Below are 20,757 nucleotides of genomic sequence, written 5' to 3'. Positions count from 1 at the left end.
AATTGATTTAGAGCAGGCAGGCTGACTGGCTAGCGATGAAAGCCCTCTGCCTCTACCTCTGTGTGGTTCATCTCAACCAAGAGCTTGTGTGGGTTGTCTTTCTCTGTGGGTGTGAATCACTATGATCTCTCCCTCTGCCTGCCATTTGGCTGATCAGAAGCCATCTGCTCTTTCTTGCTCACATGAACAGGAGGAATGGCCTCTGGGGTAACCTCCTCCTCTATCGAATGCCTCTTCCACCTCCTCTTTCGGACTGTGTTCGACTGAGGTCACTCGTTCTCTCTCACTGGGTATTGGATAGTTCATCCTCATCTGTGTCTTTGTGAGGGTGGAGGGAGTTATCCTGTTCCGGCTCCCTCTAAGGGTGTGCATCATAAACTCTTTCGGTGTGTTGAGGGGTTCAGTGGTTTTGGAGGGAGTCTGAAGTTCGATCTCTAGCGGTGAGTGTGGGGTCTGTCCCGTGGTGGTGTCTCCCTCCCTCCTGAGGAGGAACCACCGAGACATGTGAAGTTCACGGAAGGCCAAGGAAGATCACTCTGCAAGGACGGGATAGGACAGATCACAACACTGCTGCTCATTCATATTCAAACACTCCTCAGATTACGGACACAAACATAAACTTACCTGTACATATCAGAATCATACATTCGACAGCCACCTCTTCCCCCACATGTATTGATGCCCCACCTCAAACATGTGTCAATTCCAGATGCTGGAATGGTGCTGGAATGCAGGTCCAGTAGGGCCTAATATGTAATGATGTGATAGCATGTGTACCAAATATCCTGTGTGTGTGTTGATGTTTTTTAAATTTTATTGAACTTTTATTTAAACAGGGAGTCACACTGAGATTAAACATCTATTTTACCACAGTACCCTGTAAAAGCTGTAAAAGTTGAAGTCATATTGAACAACTACCAGAGAGAACCTTCTCTACATAGGAATTGCATACCATATTTTTTCCATACATCAAAATAATACTTTATTGTCAATCAGCCATTACTTACTTAGATAAGGCCTCAACAAGGCCCCAGTTAATGGTTGAAAATAACTAATTTACACTGAGTGTATAAAACATTAAGAACACCTGCTCTTTCCATGACATATGCTGACCAGGTGAATCCAGGTTAAAGCTATAATCCCTTATGGATGTCACTAGTTAAATCCACCTAAATCAGTATAGATAAAAAAATATTGTAAGGCTTGAGACAATTTAGACTTGGATTGTGTATGTGTGCCATTCAGAGGGTGAATGGACAAGACAAAATATTTACGTGCCTTTCAACGGGGCATGGTAGTCGGTGCCAGGGGTACCAGTTTGTGTCAAGAACTGCACCGCTGCTGTATTTTTTACGCTCAACAGTTTCCCGTGTGTATCAAGAATGGTCCACCACTCAAAAGACATACAGCCAACTTGACACAACTGTGGGAAGCATTGGAGTCAACATGGGCCATCATCACTGTGAATGTTTTGTACACTCATGTTTTGTATTCGGTACCAGTACATTAATAGTATTGGTACATCATGAAATGTTCCCCTCATTCATTTGTTATTAAGTAGAGCTGTTTTCTTATTTTCCTTGATCTTTGGTCAGCTCCAGAAGGTTTGCATTTGAGAGTGTTTATTATAAATTGTTATTTCATCATCTTATTATTACTGCTAAGCAGCATGACTCCTGAGAGGCACAAAACAACTTTCAGAAGTGGGATTTGAACCCATGCCTCCATGGGAGACTGCGACCTGAACGCAGCGCCTTAGACGGCTCGGCCATCCTGACTACAGCACAGTACCTGGGTATCGGGATAAAGAGTATGGGGAAAAAGTTGAAATAGGCACAGCCTTCTAAAATCACCACAGAGACCATTATATTTATGCACGATACCGACTTGCACTTTCAATAGTCATTTGTTTTTATCAATGAAAAACTCCAGTCATTGATTTAACCTCAATATGGCCTTCAATGGAAAAGAGTAGTAAATCGTCATTGAATGAACGCTAAACTGGCCTCAGAATATGGCCATTCTGATATAAATGATAAAATTGCTCAGATAAGACTGAAAAAGTGTCTGTAAATATCAGCAATCATCAGGGTAAGCGTGACAACAGGTCCACATGGGGGAAATCTTAACAAATGGCTTAATGGGTATTTTCAACGCAATCGTGTTATTATTTATTTTTAGGGTTTAACAAGGCAGCTCACCTGTGACCTGTGGCTTGACTTTAGATGTGGCCAGTTCGATTACCCTGCAGACTTTAAGAGTGTCTTCAGAATATGGCCATTTTGACATGAATTTAAAAATGCCTCAGATAGGACCAAAAAAGTGTCTGGAGCTATCCGTCAGGGTAAGAGTGACAACAGGTTTCCACATGTCAAAATGGGGGAAATCTTAGAAAATGGCTTAATGATTATTCATGAGAATCGTGTTGTTGTATTGTTGAGTGTATCATGGGATCTCACCTGAAATCTGTGGCTTGACTACAAACCTGTAACCTATGCTACTGTGGCCTATAGAGCTAGAAGGATGGATAACCAGGTGTGTAAAGGTGTGAGGTGGGATCCTATCCCAAATGGACAACTAATCCCTATGTACTTGTGGAGATCTGAGAGGATATGATTGGTATAAGAAACACGACTAAACTTCAAACTCCGGAGGGGTCAAGAAAATTCAATATCGTTGTCGGCAGGATTCGAACCTGCGCAGGAAGATCCTAATGGATTTCAAGTCCATCGCCTTAACCACTCGGCCACAACAACAGTCTTGTCAGCAGTGAATGGGCCACCAGGCATAGCCTACAGAAAGTGATAATTTTACAAATGAAAGACAATGCAGTAACTCATTAACTCATTATAATGCAATAAAATGAATTGTTCCCCTCATTCATTATTAAGTACAGCTGTTTTCTAATTTCCTTGATCTTTGGTCAGCTCCAGAAGGTTTTCATTTGAGAGTGTTTATTATAAATTGTTATTTCATCATCTTATTATTACTGCTAAGCAGCATGACTCCTGAGAGGCACTAAACAACTGTCAGAAGTGGGATTTGAACCCACGCCTCCAAGGGAGACTGCGACCTGAACGCAGCGCCTTAGACCACTCGGCCATCCTGACAACAGCACAGTACCTGGGTATCGGGTTAAAGAGTATGGGGTAAAAGTAGAAATAGGCACAGCAACGCAATCACCACAGAGACCAGTAAATGTATGCACGATACCGACTTGCACTTTCAATAGTCATTTGTTTTTATCAATGAAAAACTCCAGTCATTGATTTAACCTCAATATGGCCTTCAATGGAAAAGAGTAGTAAATCGTCATTGAATGAACGCTAAACTGGCCTCAAAATATGGCCATTCTGATATAAATGATAAAATTCCTCAGATAAGACTGAAAAAGTGTCTGTAAATATCAGCAATCATCAGGGTAAGAGTGACAACAGGTCCACATGGGGGAAATCTTAACAAATGGCTTAATGGGTATTTTCAACGCAATCGTGTTATTATTTATTTTTAGGGTTTAACAAGGCAGCTCACCTGTGACCTGTGGCTTGACTTTAGATGTGGCCAGTTCGATTACCCTGCAGACTTTAAGAGTGTCTTCAGAATATGGCCATTTTGACATGAATTTAAAAATGCCTCAGATAGGACCAAAAAAGTGTCTGGAGCTATCCGTCAGGGTAAGAGTGACAACAGGTTTCCACATGTCAAAATGGGGGAAATCTTAGAAAATGGCTTAATGGTTATTCATGAGAATCGTGTTGTTGTATTGTTGAGTGTATCATGGGATCTCACCTGAAATCTGTGGCTTGACTACAAACCTGTAACCTATGCTACTGTGGCCTATAGAGCTAGAAGGATGGATAACCAGGTGTGTAAAGGTGTGAGGTGGGATCCTATCCCAAATGGACAACTAATCCCTATGTACTTGTGGAGATCTGAGAGGATATGATTGGTATAAGAAACACGACTAAACTTCAACCTCCGGAGGGGTCAAGAAAATTCCATTTCGTTGTCGGCAGGATTCGAACCTGCGCAGGAAGATCCTAATGGATTTCTAGTCCATCGCCTTAACCACTCTGCCACGACAACAGTCTGGTAAGCAGTGAATGGGCCACCAGGCGTAGCCTACAGAAAGTGATAATTTTACAACTGAAAGACAATGCAGTAACTCATTAACTCATTATAATGCAATAAAATGAATTGTTCCCCTCATTCATTATTAAGTACAGCTGTTTTCTAATTTCCTTGATCTTTGGTCAGCTCCAGAAGGTTTTCATTTGAGAGTGTTTATTATAAATTGTTATTTCATCATCTTATTATTACTGCTAAGCAGCATGACTCCTGAGAGGCACTAAACAACTGTCAGAAGTGGGATTTGAACCCACGCCTCCATGGGAGACTGCGACCTGAACGCAGCGCCTTAGACCGCTCGGCCATCCTGACTACAGCACAGTACCTGGGTATCGGGTTAAAGAGTATGGGGTAAAAGTAGAAATAGGCACAGCAACGCAATCACCACAGAGACCAGTAAATGTATGCACGATACCGACTTGCACTTTCAATAGTCATTTGTTTTTATCAATGAAAAACTCCAGTCATTGTGTAAAGGTGTGAGGTGGGATCCTATCCCAAATGGACAACTAATCCCTATGTACTTGTGGAGATCTGAGAGGATATGATTGGTATAAGAAACACGACTAAACTTCAACCTCCGGAGGGGTCAAGAAAATTCCATTTCGTTGTCGGCAGGATTCAAACCTGCGCAGGAAGATCCTAATGGATTTCTAGTCCATCGCCTTAACCACTCGGCCACGACAACAGTCTGGTCAGCAGTGAATGGGCCACCAGGCGTAGCCTACAGAAAGTGATAATTTTACAACTGAAAGACAATGCAGTAACTCATTAACTCATTATAATGCAATAAAATGAATTGTTCCCCTCATTCATTATTAAGTAGAGCTGTTTTCTAATTTCCTTGATCTTTGGTCAGCTCCAGAAGGTTTTCATTTGAGAGTGTTTATTATAAATTGTTATTTCATCATCTTATTATTACTGCTAAGCAGCATGACTCCTGAGAGGCACTAAACAACTGTCAGAAGTGGGATTTGAACCCACGCCTCCATGGGAGACTGCGACCTGAACGCAGCGCCTTAGACCGCTCGGCCATCCTGACTACAGCACAGTACCTGGGTATCGGGTTAAAGAGTATGGGGTAAAAGTAGAAATAGGCACAGCAACGCAATCACCACAGAGACCAGTAAATGTATGCACGATACCGACTTACACTTTCAATAGTCATTTGTTTTTATCAATGAAAAACTCCAGTCATTGATTTAACCTCAATATGGCCTTCAATGGAAAAGAGTAGTAAATCGTCATTGAATGAACGCTAAACTGGCCTCAGAATATTGCCATTCTGATATAAATGATAAAATTCCTCAGATAAGACTGAAAAAGTGTCTGTAAATATCAGCAATCATCAGGGTAAGCGTGACAACAGGTCCACATGGGGGAAATCTTAACAAATGGCTTAATGGGTATTTTCAACGCAATCGTGTTATTATTTATTTTTAGGGTTTAACAAGGCAGCTCACCTGTGACCTGTGGCTTGACTTTAGATGTGGCCAGTTCGATTACCCTGCAGACTTTAAGAGTGTCTTCAGAATATGGCCATTTTGACATGAATTTAAAAATGCCTCAGATAGGACCAAAAAAGTGTCTGGAGCTATCCGTCAGGGTAAGAGTGACAACAGGTTTCCACATGTCAAAATGGGGGAAATCTTAGAAAATGGCTAAATGATTATTCATGAGAATCGTGTTGTTGTATTGTTGAGTGTATCATGGGATCTCACCTGAAATCTGTGGCTTGACTACAAACCTGTAACCTATGCTACTGTGGCCTATAGAGCTAGAAGGATGGATAACCAGGTGTGTAAAGGTGTGAGGTGGGATCCTATCCCAAATGGACAACTAATCCCTATGTACTTGTGGAGATCTGAGAGGATATGATTGGTATAAGAAACACGACTAAACTTCAACCTCCGGAGGGGTCAAGAAAATTGAATATCGTTGTCGGCAGGATTCGAACCTGCGCAGGAAGATCCTAATGGATTTCAAGTCCATCGCCTTAACCACTCGGCCACAACAACAGTCTTGTCAGCAGTGAATGGGCCACCAGGCATAGCCTACAGAAAGTGATAATTTTACAAATGAAAGACAATGCAGTAACTCATTAACTCATTATAATGCAATAAAATGAATTGTTCCCCTCATTCATTATTAAGTACAGCTGTTTTCTAATTTCCTTGATCTTTGGTCAGCTCCAGAAGGTTTTAATTTGAGAGTGTTTATTATAAATTGTTATTTCATCATCTTATTATTACTGCTAAGCAGCATGACTCCTGAGAGGCACTAAACAACTGTCAGAAGTGGGATTTGAACCCACGCCTCCATGGGAGACTGCGACCTGAACGCAGCGCCTTAGACCGCTCGGCCATCCTGACTACAGCACAGTACCTGGGTATCGGGTTAAAGAGTATGGGGTAAAAGTAGAAATAGGCACAGCAACGCAATCACCACAGAGACCAGTAAATGTATGCACGATACCGACTTGCACTTTCAATAGTCATTTGTTTTTATCAATGAAAAACTCCAGTCATTGATTTAACCTCAATATGGCCTTCAATGGAAAAGAGTAGTAAATCGTCATTGAATGAACGCTAAACTGGCCTCAGAATATTGCCATTCTGATATAAATGATAAAATTGCTCAGATAAGACTGAAAAAGTGTCTGTAAATATCAGCAATCATCAGGGTAAGCGTGACAACAGGTCCACATGGGGGAAATCTTAACAAATGGCTTAATGGGTATTTTCAACGCAATCGTGTTATTATTTATTTTTAGGGTTTAACAAGGCAGCTCACCTGTGACCTGTGGCTTGACTTTAGATGTGGCCAGTTCGATTACCCTGCAGACTTTAAGAGTGTCTTCAGAATATGGCCATTTTGACATGAATTTAAAAATGCCTCAGATAGGACCAAAAAAGTGTCTGGAGCTATCCGTCAGGGTAAGAGTGACAACAGGTTTCCACATGTCAAAATGGGGGAAATCTTAGAAAATGGCTTAATGATTATTCATGAGAATCGTGTTGTTGTATTGTTGAGTGTATCATGGGATCTCACCTGAAATCTGTGGCTTGACTACAAACCTGTAACCTATGCTACTGTGGCCTATAGAGCTAGAAGGATGGATAACCAGGTGTGTAAAGGTGTGAGGTGGGATCCTATCCCAAATGGACAACTAATCCCTATGTACTTGTGGAGATCTGAGAGGATATGATTGGTATAAGAAACACGACTAAACTTCAACCTCCGGAGGGGTCAAGAAAATTCAATATCGTTGTCGGCAGGATTCGAACCTGCGCAGGAAGATCCTAATGGATTTCAAGTCCATCGCCTTAACCACTCGGCCACAACAACAGTCTTGTCAGCAGTGAATGGGCCACCAGGCATAGCCTACAGAAAGTGATAATTTTACAAATGAAAGACAATGCAGTAACTCATTAACTCATTATAATGCAATAAAATGAATTGTTCCCCTCATTCATTATTAAGTACAGCTGTTTTCTAATTTCCTTGATCTTTGGTCAGCTCCAGAAGGTTTTCATTTGAGAGTGTTTATTATAAATTGTTATTTCATCATCTTATTATTACTGCTAAGCAGCATGACTCCTGAGAGGCACTAAACAACTGTCAGAAGTGGGATTTGAACCCACGCCTCCAAGGGAGACTGCGACCTGAACGCAGCGCCTTAGACCACTCGGCCATCCTGACAACAGCACAGTACCTGGGTATCGGGTTAAAGAGTATGGGGTAAAAGTAGAAATAGGCACAGCAACGCAATCACCACAGAGACCAGTAAATGTATGCACGATACCGACTTGCACTTTCAATAGTCATTTGTTTTTATCAATGAAAAACTCCAGTCATTGTGTAAAGGTGTGAGGTGGGATCCTATCCCAAATGGACAACTAATCCCTATGTACTTGTGGAGATCTGAGAGGATATGATTGGTATAAGAAACACGACTAAACTTCAACCTCCGGAGGGGTCAAGAAAATTCCATTTCGTTGTCGGCAGGATTCAAACCTGCGCAGGAAGATCCTAATGGATTTCTAGTCCATCGCCTTAACCACTCGGCCACGACAACAGTCTGGTCAGCAGTGAATGGGCCACCAGGCGTAGCCTACAGAAAGTGATAATTTTACAACTGAAAGACAATGCAGTAACTCATTAACTCATTATAATGCAATAAAATGAATTGTTCCCCTCATTCATTATTAAGTAGAGCTGTTTTCTAATTTCCTTGATCTTTGGTCAGCTCCAGAAGGTTTTCATTTGAGAGTGTTTATTATAAATTGTTATTTCATCATCTTATTATTACTGCTAAGCAGCATGACTCCTGAGAGGCACTAAACAACTGTCAGAAGTGGGATTTGAACCCACGCCTCCATGGGAGACTGCGACCTGAACGCAGCGCCTTAGACCGCTCGGCCATCCTGACTACAGCACAGTACCTGGGTATCGGGTTAAAGAGTATGGGGTAAAAGTAGAAATAGGCACAGCAACGCAATCACCACAGAGACCAGTAAATGTATGCACGATACCGACTTACACTTTCAATAGTCATTTGTTTTTATCAATGAAAAACTCCAGTCATTGATTTAACCTCAATATGGCCTTCAATGGAAAAGAGTAGTAAATCGTCATTGAATGAACGCTAAACTGGCCTCAGAATATTGCCATTCTGATATAAATGATAAAATTCCTCAGATAAGACTGAAAAAGTGTCTGTAAATATCAGCAATCATCAGGGTAAGCGTGACAACAGGTCCACATGGGGGAAATCTTAACAAATGGCTTAATGGGTATTTTCAACGCAATCGTGTTATTATTTATTTTTAGGGTTTAACAAGGCAGCTCACCTGTGACCTGTGGCTTGACTTTAGATGTGGCCAGTTCGATTACCCTGCAGACTTTAAGAGTGTCTTCAGAATATGGCCATTTTGACATGAATTTAAAAATGCCTCAGATAGGACCAAAAAAGTGTCTGGAGCTATCCGTCAGGGTAAGAGTGACAACAGGTTTCCACATGTCAAAATGGGGGAAATCTTAGAAAATGGCTTAATGATTATTCATGAGAATCGTGTTGTTGTATTGTTGAGTGTATCATGGGATCTCACCTGAAATCTGTGGCTTGACTACAAACCTGTAACCTATGCTACTGTGGCCTATAGAGCTAGAAGGATGGATAACCAGGTGTGTAAAGGTGTGAGGTGGGATCCTATCCCAAATGGACAACTAATCCCTATGTACTTGTGGAGATCTGAGAGGATATGATTGGTATAAGAAACACGACTAAACTTCAACCTCCGGAGGGGTCAAGAAAATTCAATATCGTTGTCGGCAGGATTCGAACCTGCGCAGGAAGATCCTAATTGATTTCAAGTCCATCGCCTTAACCACTCGGCCACAACAACAGTCTTGTCAGCAGTGAATGGGCCACCAGGCATAGCCTACAGAAAGTGATAATTTTACAAATGAAAGACAATGCAGTAACTCATTAACTCATTATAATGCAATAAAATGAATTGTTCCCCTCATTCATTATTAAGTACAGCTGTTTTCTAATTTCCTTGATCTTTGGTCAGCTCCAGAAGGTTTTAATTTGAGAGTGTTTATTATAAATTGTTATTTCATCATCTTATTATTACTGCTAAGCAGCATGACTCCTGAGAGGCACTAAACAACTGTCAGAAGTGGGATGTGAACCCACGCCTCCATGGGAGACTGCGACCTGAACGCAGCGCCTTAGACGGCTCGGCCATCCTGACTACAGCACAGTACCTGGGTATCGGGATAAAGAGTATGGGGAAAAAGTAGAAATAGGCACAGCAACGCAATCACCACAGAGACCAGTAAATTTATGCACGATACCGACTTGCACTTTCAATAGTCATTTGTTTTTATCAATGAAAAACTCCAGTCATTGATTTAACCTCAATATGGCCTTCAATGGAAAAGAGTAGTAAATCGTCATTGAATGAACGCTAAACTGGCCTCAGAATATGGCCATTCTGATATAAATGATAAAATTCCTCAGATAAGACCGAAAAAGTGTCTGTAAATATCAGCAATCATCAGGGTAAGAGTGACAACAGGTCCACATGGGGGAAATCTTAACAAATGGCTTAATGGGTATTTTCAACGCAATCGTGTTATTATTTATTTTTAGGGTTTAACAAGGCAGCTCACCTGTGACCTGTGGCTTGACTTTAGATGTGGCCAGTTCGATTACCCTGCAGACTTTAAGAGTGTCTTCAGAATATGGCCATTTTGACATGAATTTAAAAATGCCTCAGATAGGACCAAAAAAGTGTCTGGAGCTATCCGTCAGGGTAAGAGTGACAACAGGTTTCCACATGTCAAAATGGGGGAAATCTTAGAAAATGGCTAAATGATTATTCATGAGAATCGTGTTGTTGTATTGTTGAGTGTATCATGGGATCTCACCTGAAATCTGTGGCTTGACTACAAACCTGTAACCTATGCTACTGTGGCCTATAGAGCTAGAAGGATGGATAACCAGGTGTGTAAAGGTGTGAGGTGGGATCCTATCCCAAATGGACAACTAATCCCTATGTACTTGTGGAGATCTGAGAGGATATGATTGGTATAAGAAACACGACTAAACTTCAACCTCCGGAGGGGTCAAGAAAATTGAATTTCGTTGTCGGCAGGATTCGAACCTGCGCAGGAAGATCCTAATGGATTTCTAGTCCATCGCCTTAACCACTCGGCCACGACAACAGTCTTGTCAGCAGTGAATGGGCCACCAGGCATAGCCTACAGAAAGTGATAATTTTACAAATGAAAGACAATGCAGTAACTCATTAACTCATTATAATGCAATAAAATGAATCGTTCCCCTCATTCATTATTAAGTACAGCTGTTTTCTAATTTACTTGATCTTTGGTCAGCTGCAGAAGGTTTTCATTTGAGAGTGTTTATTATAAATTGTTATTTCATCATCTTATTATTACTGCTAAGCATCATGACTCCTGAGAGGCACTACACAACTGTCAGAAGTGGGATTTGAAACCACGCCTCCATGGGAGACTGTGACCTGAACGCAGCGCCTTAGACCGCTCGGCCATCCTGACTACAGCACAGTACCTGGGTATCGGGTTAAAGAGTATGGGGTAAAAGTAGAAATAGGCACAGCAACGCAATCACCACAGAGACCAGTAAATGTATGCACGATACCGACTTGCACTTTCAATAGTCATTTGTTTTTATCAATGAAAAACTCCAGTCATTGTGTAAAGGTGTGAGGTGGGATCCTATCCCAAATGGACAACTAATCCCTATGTACTTGTGGAGATCTGAGAGGATATGATTGGTATAAGAAACACGACTAAACTTCAACCTCCGGAGGGGTCAAGAAAATTCCATTTCGTTGTCGGCAGGATTCAAACCTGCGCAGGAAGATCCTAATGGATTTCTAGTCCATCGCCTTAACCACTCGGCCACGACAACAGTCTGGTCAGCAGTGAATGGGCCACCAGGCGTAGCCTACAGAAAGTGATAATTTTACAACTGAAAGACAATGCAGTAACTCATTAACTCATTATAATGCAATAAAATGAATTGTTCCCCTCATTCATTATTAAGTAGAGCTGTTTTCTAATTTCCTTGATCTTTGGTCAGCTCCAGAAGGTTTTCATTTGAGAGTGTTTATTATAAATTGTTATTTCATCATCTTATTATTACTGCTAAGCAGCATGACTCCTGAGAGGCACTAAACAACTGTCAGAAGTGGGATTTGAACCCACGCCTCCATGGGAGACTGCGACCTGAACGCAGCGCCTTAGACCGCTCGGCCATCCTGACTACAGCACAGTACCTGGGTATCGGGTTAAAGAGTATGGGGTAAAAGTAGAAATAGGCACAGCAACGCAATCACCACAGAGACCAGTAAATGTATGCACGATACCGACTTGCACTTTCAATAGTCATTTGTTTTTATCAATGAAAAACTCCAGTCATTGATTTAACCTCAATATGGCCTTCAATGGAAAAGAGTAGTAAATCGTCATTGAATGAACGCTAAACTGGCCTCAGAATATTGCCATTCTGATATAAATGATAAAATTCCTCAGATAAGACTGAAAAAGTGTCTGTAAATATCAGCAATCATCAGGGTAAGAGTGACAACAGGTCCACATGGGGGAAATCTTAACAAATGGCTTAATGGGTATTTTCAACGCAATCGTGTTATTATTTATTTTTAGGGTTTAACAAGGCAGCTCACCTGTGACCTGTGGCTTGACTTTAGATGTGGCCAGTTCGATTACCCTGCAGACTTTAAGAGTGTCTTCAGAATATGGCCATTTTGACATGAATTTAAAAATGCCTCAGATAGGACCAAAAAAGTGTCTGGAGCTATCCGTCAGGGTAAGAGTGACAACAGGTTTCCACATGTCAAAATGGGGGAAATCTTAGAAAATGGCTTAATGATTATTCATGAGAATCGTGTTGTTGTATTGTTGAGTGTATCATGGGATCTCACCTGAAATCTGTGGCTTGACTACAAACCTGTAACCTATGCTACTGTGGCCTATAGAGCTAGAAGGATGGATAACCAGGTGTGTAAAGGTGTGAGGTGGGATCCTATCCCAAATGGACAACTAATCCCTATGTACTTGTGGAGATCTGAGAGGATATGATTGGTATAAGAAACACGACTAAACTTCAACCTCCGGAGGGGTCAAGAAAATTCAATATCGTTGTCGGCAGGATTCGAACCTGCGCAGGAAGATCCTAATGGATTTCAAGTCCATCGCCTTAACCACTCGGCCACAACAACAGTCTTGTCAGCAGTGAATGGGCCACCAGGCATAGCCTACAGAAAGTGATAATTTTACAAATGAAAGACAATGCAGTAACTCATTAACTCATTATAATGCAATAAAATGAATTGTTCCCCTCATTCATTATTAAGTACAGCTGTTTTCTAATTTCCTTGATCTTTGGTCAGCTCCAGAAGGTTTTAATTTGAGAGTGTTTATTATAAATTGTTATTTCATCATCTTATTATTACTGCTAAGCAGCATGACTCCTGAGAGGCACTAAACAACTGTCAGAAGTGGGATTTGAACCCACGCCTCCATGGGAGACTGCGACCTGAACGCAGCGCCTTAGACCGCTCGGCCATCCTGACTACAGCACAGTACCTGGGTATCGGGTTAAAGAGTATGGGGTAAAAGTAGAAATAGGCACAGCAACGCAATCACCACAGAGACCAGTAAATGTATGCACGATACCGACTTGCACTTTCAATAGTCATTTGTTTTTATCAATGAAAAACTCCAGTCATTGATTTAACCTCAATATGGCCTTCAATGGAAAAGAGTAGTAAATCGTCATTGAATGAACGCTAAACTGGCCTCAGAATATTGCCATTCTGATATAAATGATAAAATTGCTCAGATAAGACTGAAAAAGTGTCTGTAAATATCAGCAATCATCAGGGTAAGCGTGACAACAGGTCCACATGGGGGAAATCTTAACAAATGGCTTAATGGGTATTTTCAACGCAATCGTGTTATTATTTATTTTTAGGGTTTAACAAGGCAGCTCACCTGTGACCTGTGGCTTGACTTTAGATGTGGCCAGTTCGATTACCCTGCAGACTTTAAGAGTGTCTTCAGAATATGGCCATTTTGACATGAATTTAAAAATGCCTCAGATAGGACCAAAAAAGTGTCTGGAGCTATCCGTCAGGGTAAGAGTGACAACAGGTTTCCACATGTCAAAATGGGGGAAATCTTAGAAAATGGCTTAATGATTATTCATGAGAATCGTGTTGTTGTATTGTTGAGTGTATCATGGGATCTCACCTGAAATCTGTGGCTTGACTACAAACCTGTAACCTATGCTACTGTGGCCTATAGAGCTAGAAGGATGGATAACCAGGTGTGTAAAGGTGTGAGGTGGGATCCTATCCCAAATGGACAACTAATCCCTATGTACTTGTGGAGATCTGAGAGGATATGATTGGTATAAGAAACACGACTAAACTTCAACCTCCGGAGGGGTCAAGAAAACTCAATATCGTTGTCGGCAGGATTCGAACCTGCGCAGGAAGATCCTAATGGATTTCAAGTCCATCGCCTTAACCACTCGGCCACAACAACAGTCTTGTCAGCAGTGAATGGGCCACCAGGCATAGCCTACAGAAAGTGATAATTTTACAAATGAAAGACAATGCAGTAACTCATTAACTCATTATAATGCAATAAAATGAATTGTTCCCCTCATTCATTATTAAGTACAGCTGTTTTCTAATTTCCTTGATCTTTGGTCAGCTCCAGAAGGTTTTAATTTGAGAGTGTTTATTATAAATTGTTATTTCATCATCTTATTATTACTGCTAAGCAGTATGACTCCTGAGAGGCACTAAACAACTGTCAGAAGTGGGATTTGAACCCACGCCTCCATGGGAGACTGCGACCTGAACGCAGCGCCTTAGACCGCTCGGCCATTCTGACTACAGCACAGTACCTGGGTATCGGGTTAAAGAGTATGGGGTAAAAGTAGAAATAGGCACAGCAACGCAATCACCACAGAGACCAGTAAATGTATGCACGATACCGACTTGCACTTTCAATAGTCATTTGTTTTTATCAATGAAAAACTCCAGTCATTGATTTAACCTCAATATGGCCTTCAATGGAAAAGAGTAGTAAATCGTCATTGAATGAACGCTAAACTGGCCTCAGAATATTGCCATTCTGATATAAATGATAAAATTGCTCAGATAAGACTGAAAAAGTGTCTGTAAATATCAGCAATCATCAGGGTAAGCGTGACAACAGGTCCACATGGGGGAAATCTTAACAAATGGCTTAATGGGTATTTTCAACGCAATCGTGTTATTATTTATTTTTAGGGTTTAACAAGGCAGCTCACCTGTGACCTGTGGCTTGACTTTAGATGTGGCCAGTTCGATTACCCTGCAGACTTTAAGAGTGTCTTCAGAATATGGCCATTTTGACATGAATTTAAAAATGCCTCAGATAGGACCAAAAAAGTGTCTGGAGCTATCCGTCAGGGTAAGAGTGACAACAGGTTTCCACATGTCAAAATGGGGGAAATCTTAGAAAATGGCTTAATGATTATTCATGAGAATCGTGTTGTTGTATTGTTGAGTGTATCATGGGATCTCACCTGAAATCTGTGGCTTGACTACAAACCTGTAACCTATGCTACTGTGGCCTATAGAGCTAGAAGGATGGATAACCAGGTGTGTAAAGGTGTGAGGTGGGATCCTATCCCAAATGGACAACTAATCCCTATGTACTTGTGGAGATCTGAGAGGATATGATTGGTATAAGAAACACGACTAAACTTCAACCTCCGGAGGGGTCAAGAAAATTCAATATCGTTGTCGGCAGGATTCGAACCTGCGCAGGAAGATCCTAATGGATTTCAAGTCCATCGCCTTAACCACTCGGCCACAACAACAGTCTTGTCAGCAGTGAATGGGCCACCAGGCATAGCCTACAGAAAGTGATAATTTTACAAATGAAAGACAATGCAGTAACTCATTAACTCATTATAATGCAATAAAATGAATTGTTCCCCTCATTCATTATTAAGTACAGCTGTTTTCTAATTTCCTTGATCTTTGGTCAGCTCCAGAAGGTTTTCATTTGAGAGTGTTTATTATAAATTGTTATTTCATCATCTTATTATTACTGCTAAGCAGCATGACTCCTGAGAGGCACTAAACAACTGTCAGAAGTGGGATTTGAACCCACGCCTCCAAGGGAGACTGCGACCTGAACGCAGCGCCTTAGACCACTCGGCCATCCTGACAACAGCACAGTACCTGGGTATCGGGTTAAAGAGTATGGGGTAAAAGTAGAAATAGGCACAGCAACGCAATCACCACAGAGACCAGTAAATGTATGCACGATACCGACTTGCACTTTCAATAGTCATTTGTTTTTATCAATGAAAAACTCCAGTCATTGATTTAACCTCAATATGGCCTTCAATGGAAAAGAGTAGTAAATCGTCATTGAATGAACGCTAAACTGGCCTCAAAATATGGCCATTCTGATATAAATGATAAAATTCCTCAGATAAGACTGAAAAAGTGTCTGTAAATATCAGCAATCATCAGGGTAAGAGTGACAACAGGTCCACATGGGGGAAATCTTAACAAATGGCTTAATGGGTATTTTCAACGCAATCGTGTTATTATTTATTTTTAGGGTTTAACAAGGCAGCTCACCTGTGACCTGTGGCTTGACTTTAGATGTGGCCAGTTCGATTACCCTGCAGACTTTAAGAGTGTCTTCAGAATATGGCCATTTTGACATGAATTTAAAAATGCCTCAGATAGGACCAAAAAAGTGTCTGGAGCTATCCGTCAGGGTAAGAGTGACAACAGGTTTCCACATGTCAAAATGGGGGAAATCTTAGAAAATGGCTTAATGGTTATTCATGAGAATCGTGTTGTTGTATTGTTGAGTGTATCATGGGATCTCACCTGAAATCTGTGGCTTGACTACAAACCTGTAACCTATGCTACTGTGGCCTATAGAGCTAGAAGGATGGATAACCAGGTGTGTAAAGGTGTGAGGTGGGATCCTATCCCAAATGGACAACTAATCCCTATGTACTTGTGGAGATCTGAGAGGATATGATTGGTATAAGAAACACGACTAAACTTCAACCTCCGGAGGGGTCAAGAAAATTCCATTTCGTTGTCGGCAGGATTCGAACCTGCGCAGGAAGATCCTAATGGATTTCTAGTCCATCGCCTTAACCACTCTGCCACGACAACAGTCTGGTCAGCAGTGAATGGGCCACCAGGCGTAGCCTACAGAAAGTGATAATTTTACAACTGAAAGACAATGCAGTAACTCATTAACTCATTATAATGCAATAAAATGAATTGTTCCCCTCATTCATTATTAAGTACAGCTGTTTTCTAATTTCCTTGATCTTTGGTCAGCTCCAGAAGGTTTTCATTTGAGAGTGTTTATTATAAATTGTTATTTCATCATCTTATTATTACTGCTAAGCAGCATGACTCCTGAGAGGCACTAAACAACTGTCAGAAGTGGGATTTGAACCCACGCCTCCATGGGAGACTGCGACCTGAACGCAGCGCCTTAGACCGCTCGGCCATCCTGACTACAGCACAGTACCTGGGTATCGGGTTAAAGAGTATGGGGTAAAAGTAGAAATAGGCACAGCAACGCAATCACCACAGAGACCAGTAAATGTATGCACGATACCGACTTGCACTTTCAATAGTCATTTGTTTTTATCAATGAAAAACTCCAGTCATTGATTTAACCTCAATATGGCCTTCAATGGAAAAGAGTAGTAAATCGTCATTGAATGAACGCTAAACTGGCCTCAGAATATGGCCATTCTGATATAAATGATAAAATTCCTCAGATAAGACTGAAAAAGTGTCTGTAAATATCAGCAATCATCAGGGTAAGCGTGACAACAGGTCCACATGGGGGAAATCTTAACAAATGGCTTAATGGGTATTTTCAACGCAATCGTGTTATTATTTATTTTTAGGGTTTAACAAGGCAGCTCACCTGTGACCTGTGGCTTGACTTTAGATGTGGCCAGTTCGATTACCCTGCAGACTTTAAGAGTGTCTTCAGAATATGGCCATTTTGACATGAATTTAAAAATGCCTCAGATAGGACCAAAAAAGTGTCTGGAGCTATCCGTCAGGGTAAGAGTGACAACAGGTTTCCACATGTCAAAATGGGGGAAATCTTAGAAAATGGCTAAATGATTATTCATGAGAATCGTGTTGTTGTATTGTTGAGTGTATCATGGGATCTCACCTGAAATCTGTGGCTTGACTACAAACCTGTAACCTATGCTACTGTGGCCTATAGAGCTAGAAGGATGGATAACCAGGTGTGTAAAGGTGTGAGGTGGGATCCTATCCCAAATGGACAACTAATCCCTATGTACTTGTGGAGATCTGAGAGGATATGATTGGTATAAGAAACACGACTAAACTTCAACCTCCGGAGGGGTCAAGAAAATTGAATTTCGTTGTCGGCAGGATTCGAAACTGCGCAGGAAGATCCTAATGTATTTCTAGTCCATCGCCTTAACCACTCGGCCACGACAACAGTCTTGTCAGCAGTGAATGGGCCACCAGGCATAGCCTACAGAAAGTGATAATTTTACAAATGAAAGACAATGCAGTAACTCATTAACTCATTATAATGCAATAAAATGAATCGTTCCCCTCATTCATTATTAAGTACAGCTGTTTTCTAATTTCCTTGATCTTTGGTCAGCTCCAGAAGGTTTTCATTTGAGAGTGTTTATTATAAATTGTTATTTCATCATCTTATTATTACTGCTAAGCATCATGACTCCTGAGAGGCACTACACAACTGTCAGAAGTGGGATTTGAACCCACGCCTCCATGGGAGACTGTGACCTGAACGCAGCGCCTTAGACCGCTCGGCCATCCTGACTACAGCACAGTACCTGGGTATCGGGTTAAAGAGTATGGGGTAAAAGTAGAAATAGGCACAGCAACGCAATCACCACAGAGACCAGTAAATGTATGCACGATACCGACTTGCACTTTCAATAGTCATTTGTTTTTATCAATGAAAAACTCCAGTCATTGTGTAAAGGTGTGAGGTGGGATCCTATCCCAAATGGACAACTAATCCCTATGTACTTGTGGAGATCTGAGAGGATATGATTGGTATAAGAAACACGACTAAACTTCGGAGGGGTCAAGAAAATTCCATTTCGTTGTCGGCAGGATTCGAACCTGCGCAGGAAGATCCTAATGGATTTCTAGGCCATCGCCTTAACCACTCGGCCACGACAACAGTCTGGTCAGCAGTGAATGGGCCACCAGGCGTAGCCTACAGAAAGTGATAATTTTACAACTGAAAGACAATGCAGTAACTCATTAACTCATTATAATGCAATAAAATGAATTGTTCCCCTCATTCATTATTAAGTAGAGCTGTTTTCTAATTTCCTTGATCTTTGGTCAGCTCCAGAAGGTTTTCATTTGAGAGTGTTTATTATAAATTGTTATTTCATCATCTTATTATTACTGCTAAGCAGCATGACTCCTGAGAGGCACTAAACAACTGTCAGAAGTGGGATTTGAAACCACGCCTCCATGGGAGACTGCGACCTGAACGCAGCGCCTTAGACCGCTCGGCCATCCTGACTACAGCACAGTACCTGGGTATCGGGTTAAAGAGTATGGGGTAAAAGTAGAAATAGGCACAGCAACGCAATCACCACAGAGACCAGTAAATGTATGCACGATACCGACTTGCACTTTCAATAGTCATTTGTTTTTATCAATGAAAAACTCCAGTCATTGATTTAACCTCAATATGGCCTTCAATGGAAAAGAGTAGTAAATCGTCATTGAATGAACGCTAAACTGGCCTCAGAATATGGCCATTCTGATATAAATGATAAAATTCCTCAGATAAGACTGAAAAAGTGTCTGTAAATATCAGCAATCATCAGGGTAAGAGTGACAACAGGTCCACATGGGGGAAATCTTAACAAATGGCTTAATGGGTATTTTCAACGCAATCGTGTTATTATTTATTTTTAGGGTTTAACAAGGCAGCTCACCTGTGACCTGTGGCTTGACTTTAGATGTGGCCAGTTCGATTACCCTGCAGACTTTAAGAGTGTCTTCAGAATATGGCCATTTTGACATGAATTTAAAAATGCCTCAGATAGGACCAAAAAAGTGTCTGGAGCTATCCGTCAGGGTAAGAGTGACAACAGGTTTCCACATGTCAAAATGGGGGAAATCTTAGAAAATGGCTTAATGGTTATTCATGAGAATCGTGTTGTTGTATTGTTGAGTATATCATGGGATCTCACCTGAAATCTGTGGCTTGACTACAAACCTGTAACCTATGCTACTGTGGCCTATAGAGCTAGAAGGATGGATAACCAGGTGTGTAAAGGTGTGAGGTGGGATCCTATCCCAAATGGACAACTAATCCCTATGTACTTGTGGAGATCTGAGAGGATATGATTGGTACAAGAAACACGACTAAACTTCAACCTCCGGAGGGGTCAAGAAAATTCCATTTCGTTGTCGGCAGGATTCGCACCTGTGCAGGAAGATCCTAATGGATTTCTAGTCCATCGCCTTAACCACTCGGCCACAACAACAGTCTTGTCAGCAGTGAATGGGCCACCAGGCATAGCCTACAGAAAGTGATAATTTTACAAATGAAAGACAATGCAGTAACTCATTAACTCATTATAATGCAATAAAATGAATTGTTCCCCTCATTCATTATTAAGTACAGCTGTTTTCTAATTTCCTTGATCTTTGGTCAGCTCCAGAAGGTTTTCATTTGAGAGTGTTTATTATAAATTGTTATTTCATCATCTTATTATTACTGCTAAGCAGCATGACTCCTGAGTGGCACTAAACAACTGTCAGAAGTGGGATTTGAACCCACGCCTCCATGGGAGACTGCGACCTGAACGCAGCGCCTTAGACCGCTCGGCCATCCTGACTACAGCACAGTACCTGGGTATCGGGTTAAAGAGTATGGGGTAAAAGTAGAAATAGGCACAGCAACGCAATCACCACAGAGACCAGTAAATGTATGCACGATACC

At 41.3% G+C, this 20,757-nt stretch overlaps 32 non-coding genes across 32 annotated transcripts; all 32 read right to left on the bottom strand.

The window, feature by feature from the left end:
* Nucleotides 1-2,674: 2,674 nt before the first annotated feature.
* trnas-uga (transfer RNA serine (anticodon UGA)) lies at nucleotides 2,675-2,756 on the bottom strand. The gene has a single exon. It is a non-coding gene; the product is annotated as a tRNA-Ser (tRNA).
* Nucleotides 2,757-3,027: 271 nt separating this feature from the next.
* trnal-cag (transfer RNA leucine (anticodon CAG)) lies at nucleotides 3,028-3,110 on the bottom strand. The gene has a single exon. It is a non-coding gene; the product is annotated as a tRNA-Leu (tRNA).
* Nucleotides 3,111-4,004: 894 nt separating this feature from the next.
* trnas-aga (transfer RNA serine (anticodon AGA)) lies at nucleotides 4,005-4,086 on the bottom strand. Its single transcript has one exon. It is a non-coding gene; the product is annotated as a tRNA-Ser (tRNA).
* A 271-nt stretch (nucleotides 4,087-4,357) lies between these two features.
* Nucleotides 4,358-4,440, bottom strand: trnal-cag (transfer RNA leucine (anticodon CAG)). Its single transcript has one exon. It is a non-coding gene; the product is annotated as a tRNA-Leu (tRNA).
* A 294-nt stretch (nucleotides 4,441-4,734) lies between these two features.
* trnas-aga (transfer RNA serine (anticodon AGA)) lies at nucleotides 4,735-4,816 on the bottom strand. Its single transcript has one exon. It is a non-coding gene; the product is annotated as a tRNA-Ser (tRNA).
* A 271-nt stretch (nucleotides 4,817-5,087) lies between these two features.
* Nucleotides 5,088-5,170, bottom strand: trnal-cag (transfer RNA leucine (anticodon CAG)). Its single transcript has one exon. It is a non-coding gene; the product is annotated as a tRNA-Leu (tRNA).
* Nucleotides 5,171-6,064: 894 nt separating this feature from the next.
* On the bottom strand, nucleotides 6,065-6,146 carry trnas-uga (transfer RNA serine (anticodon UGA)). Its single transcript has one exon. It is a non-coding gene; the product is annotated as a tRNA-Ser (tRNA).
* Nucleotides 6,147-6,417: 271 nt separating this feature from the next.
* trnal-cag (transfer RNA leucine (anticodon CAG)) lies at nucleotides 6,418-6,500 on the bottom strand. The gene has a single exon. It is a non-coding gene; the product is annotated as a tRNA-Leu (tRNA).
* An 894-nt stretch (nucleotides 6,501-7,394) lies between these two features.
* trnas-uga (transfer RNA serine (anticodon UGA)) lies at nucleotides 7,395-7,476 on the bottom strand. Its single transcript has one exon. It is a non-coding gene; the product is annotated as a tRNA-Ser (tRNA).
* Nucleotides 7,477-7,747: 271 nt separating this feature from the next.
* Nucleotides 7,748-7,830, bottom strand: trnal-cag (transfer RNA leucine (anticodon CAG)). The gene has a single exon. It is a non-coding gene; the product is annotated as a tRNA-Leu (tRNA).
* Nucleotides 7,831-8,124: 294 nt separating this feature from the next.
* trnas-aga (transfer RNA serine (anticodon AGA)) lies at nucleotides 8,125-8,206 on the bottom strand. Its single transcript has one exon. It is a non-coding gene; the product is annotated as a tRNA-Ser (tRNA).
* Nucleotides 8,207-8,477: 271 nt separating this feature from the next.
* Nucleotides 8,478-8,560, bottom strand: trnal-cag (transfer RNA leucine (anticodon CAG)). Its single transcript has one exon. It is a non-coding gene; the product is annotated as a tRNA-Leu (tRNA).
* An 894-nt stretch (nucleotides 8,561-9,454) lies between these two features.
* Nucleotides 9,455-9,536, bottom strand: trnas-uga (transfer RNA serine (anticodon UGA)). Its single transcript has one exon. It is a non-coding gene; the product is annotated as a tRNA-Ser (tRNA).
* Nucleotides 9,537-9,807: 271 nt separating this feature from the next.
* On the bottom strand, nucleotides 9,808-9,890 carry trnal-cag (transfer RNA leucine (anticodon CAG)). The gene has a single exon. It is a non-coding gene; the product is annotated as a tRNA-Leu (tRNA).
* Nucleotides 9,891-10,784: 894 nt separating this feature from the next.
* Nucleotides 10,785-10,866, bottom strand: trnas-aga (transfer RNA serine (anticodon AGA)). The gene has a single exon. It is a non-coding gene; the product is annotated as a tRNA-Ser (tRNA).
* Nucleotides 10,867-11,137: 271 nt separating this feature from the next.
* Nucleotides 11,138-11,220, bottom strand: trnal-cag (transfer RNA leucine (anticodon CAG)). Its single transcript has one exon. It is a non-coding gene; the product is annotated as a tRNA-Leu (tRNA).
* A 294-nt stretch (nucleotides 11,221-11,514) lies between these two features.
* trnas-aga (transfer RNA serine (anticodon AGA)) lies at nucleotides 11,515-11,596 on the bottom strand. Its single transcript has one exon. It is a non-coding gene; the product is annotated as a tRNA-Ser (tRNA).
* Nucleotides 11,597-11,867: 271 nt separating this feature from the next.
* Nucleotides 11,868-11,950, bottom strand: trnal-cag (transfer RNA leucine (anticodon CAG)). Its single transcript has one exon. It is a non-coding gene; the product is annotated as a tRNA-Leu (tRNA).
* An 894-nt stretch (nucleotides 11,951-12,844) lies between these two features.
* Nucleotides 12,845-12,926, bottom strand: trnas-uga (transfer RNA serine (anticodon UGA)). The gene has a single exon. It is a non-coding gene; the product is annotated as a tRNA-Ser (tRNA).
* A 271-nt stretch (nucleotides 12,927-13,197) lies between these two features.
* Nucleotides 13,198-13,280, bottom strand: trnal-cag (transfer RNA leucine (anticodon CAG)). Its single transcript has one exon. It is a non-coding gene; the product is annotated as a tRNA-Leu (tRNA).
* Nucleotides 13,281-14,174: 894 nt separating this feature from the next.
* trnas-uga (transfer RNA serine (anticodon UGA)) lies at nucleotides 14,175-14,256 on the bottom strand. The gene has a single exon. It is a non-coding gene; the product is annotated as a tRNA-Ser (tRNA).
* Nucleotides 14,257-14,527: 271 nt separating this feature from the next.
* trnal-cag (transfer RNA leucine (anticodon CAG)) lies at nucleotides 14,528-14,610 on the bottom strand. The gene has a single exon. It is a non-coding gene; the product is annotated as a tRNA-Leu (tRNA).
* An 894-nt stretch (nucleotides 14,611-15,504) lies between these two features.
* trnas-uga (transfer RNA serine (anticodon UGA)) lies at nucleotides 15,505-15,586 on the bottom strand. Its single transcript has one exon. It is a non-coding gene; the product is annotated as a tRNA-Ser (tRNA).
* A 271-nt stretch (nucleotides 15,587-15,857) lies between these two features.
* trnal-cag (transfer RNA leucine (anticodon CAG)) lies at nucleotides 15,858-15,940 on the bottom strand. Its single transcript has one exon. It is a non-coding gene; the product is annotated as a tRNA-Leu (tRNA).
* Nucleotides 15,941-16,834: 894 nt separating this feature from the next.
* On the bottom strand, nucleotides 16,835-16,916 carry trnas-aga (transfer RNA serine (anticodon AGA)). Its single transcript has one exon. It is a non-coding gene; the product is annotated as a tRNA-Ser (tRNA).
* A 271-nt stretch (nucleotides 16,917-17,187) lies between these two features.
* Nucleotides 17,188-17,270, bottom strand: trnal-cag (transfer RNA leucine (anticodon CAG)). The gene has a single exon. It is a non-coding gene; the product is annotated as a tRNA-Leu (tRNA).
* Nucleotides 17,271-18,164: 894 nt separating this feature from the next.
* On the bottom strand, nucleotides 18,165-18,246 carry trnas-aga (transfer RNA serine (anticodon AGA)). The gene has a single exon. It is a non-coding gene; the product is annotated as a tRNA-Ser (tRNA).
* A 271-nt stretch (nucleotides 18,247-18,517) lies between these two features.
* Nucleotides 18,518-18,600, bottom strand: trnal-cag (transfer RNA leucine (anticodon CAG)). The gene has a single exon. It is a non-coding gene; the product is annotated as a tRNA-Leu (tRNA).
* A 287-nt stretch (nucleotides 18,601-18,887) lies between these two features.
* trnas-aga (transfer RNA serine (anticodon AGA)) lies at nucleotides 18,888-18,969 on the bottom strand. Its single transcript has one exon. It is a non-coding gene; the product is annotated as a tRNA-Ser (tRNA).
* A 271-nt stretch (nucleotides 18,970-19,240) lies between these two features.
* On the bottom strand, nucleotides 19,241-19,323 carry trnal-cag (transfer RNA leucine (anticodon CAG)). Its single transcript has one exon. It is a non-coding gene; the product is annotated as a tRNA-Leu (tRNA).
* Nucleotides 19,324-20,217: 894 nt separating this feature from the next.
* On the bottom strand, nucleotides 20,218-20,299 carry trnas-aga (transfer RNA serine (anticodon AGA)). Its single transcript has one exon. It is a non-coding gene; the product is annotated as a tRNA-Ser (tRNA).
* A 271-nt stretch (nucleotides 20,300-20,570) lies between these two features.
* On the bottom strand, nucleotides 20,571-20,653 carry trnal-cag (transfer RNA leucine (anticodon CAG)). The gene has a single exon. It is a non-coding gene; the product is annotated as a tRNA-Leu (tRNA).
* Nucleotides 20,654-20,757: the final 104 nt, after the last annotated feature.

The sequence above is a fragment of the Oncorhynchus kisutch genome, unplaced genomic scaffold (genome assembly GCF_002021735.2).
Source record: "Oncorhynchus kisutch isolate 150728-3 unplaced genomic scaffold, Okis_V2 scaffold828, whole genome shotgun sequence".
Taxonomy (NCBI): Eukaryota; Metazoa; Chordata; class Actinopteri; order Salmoniformes; family Salmonidae; genus Oncorhynchus; species Oncorhynchus kisutch.
This window is presented reverse-complemented; position numbering and strand designations above follow the sequence as displayed.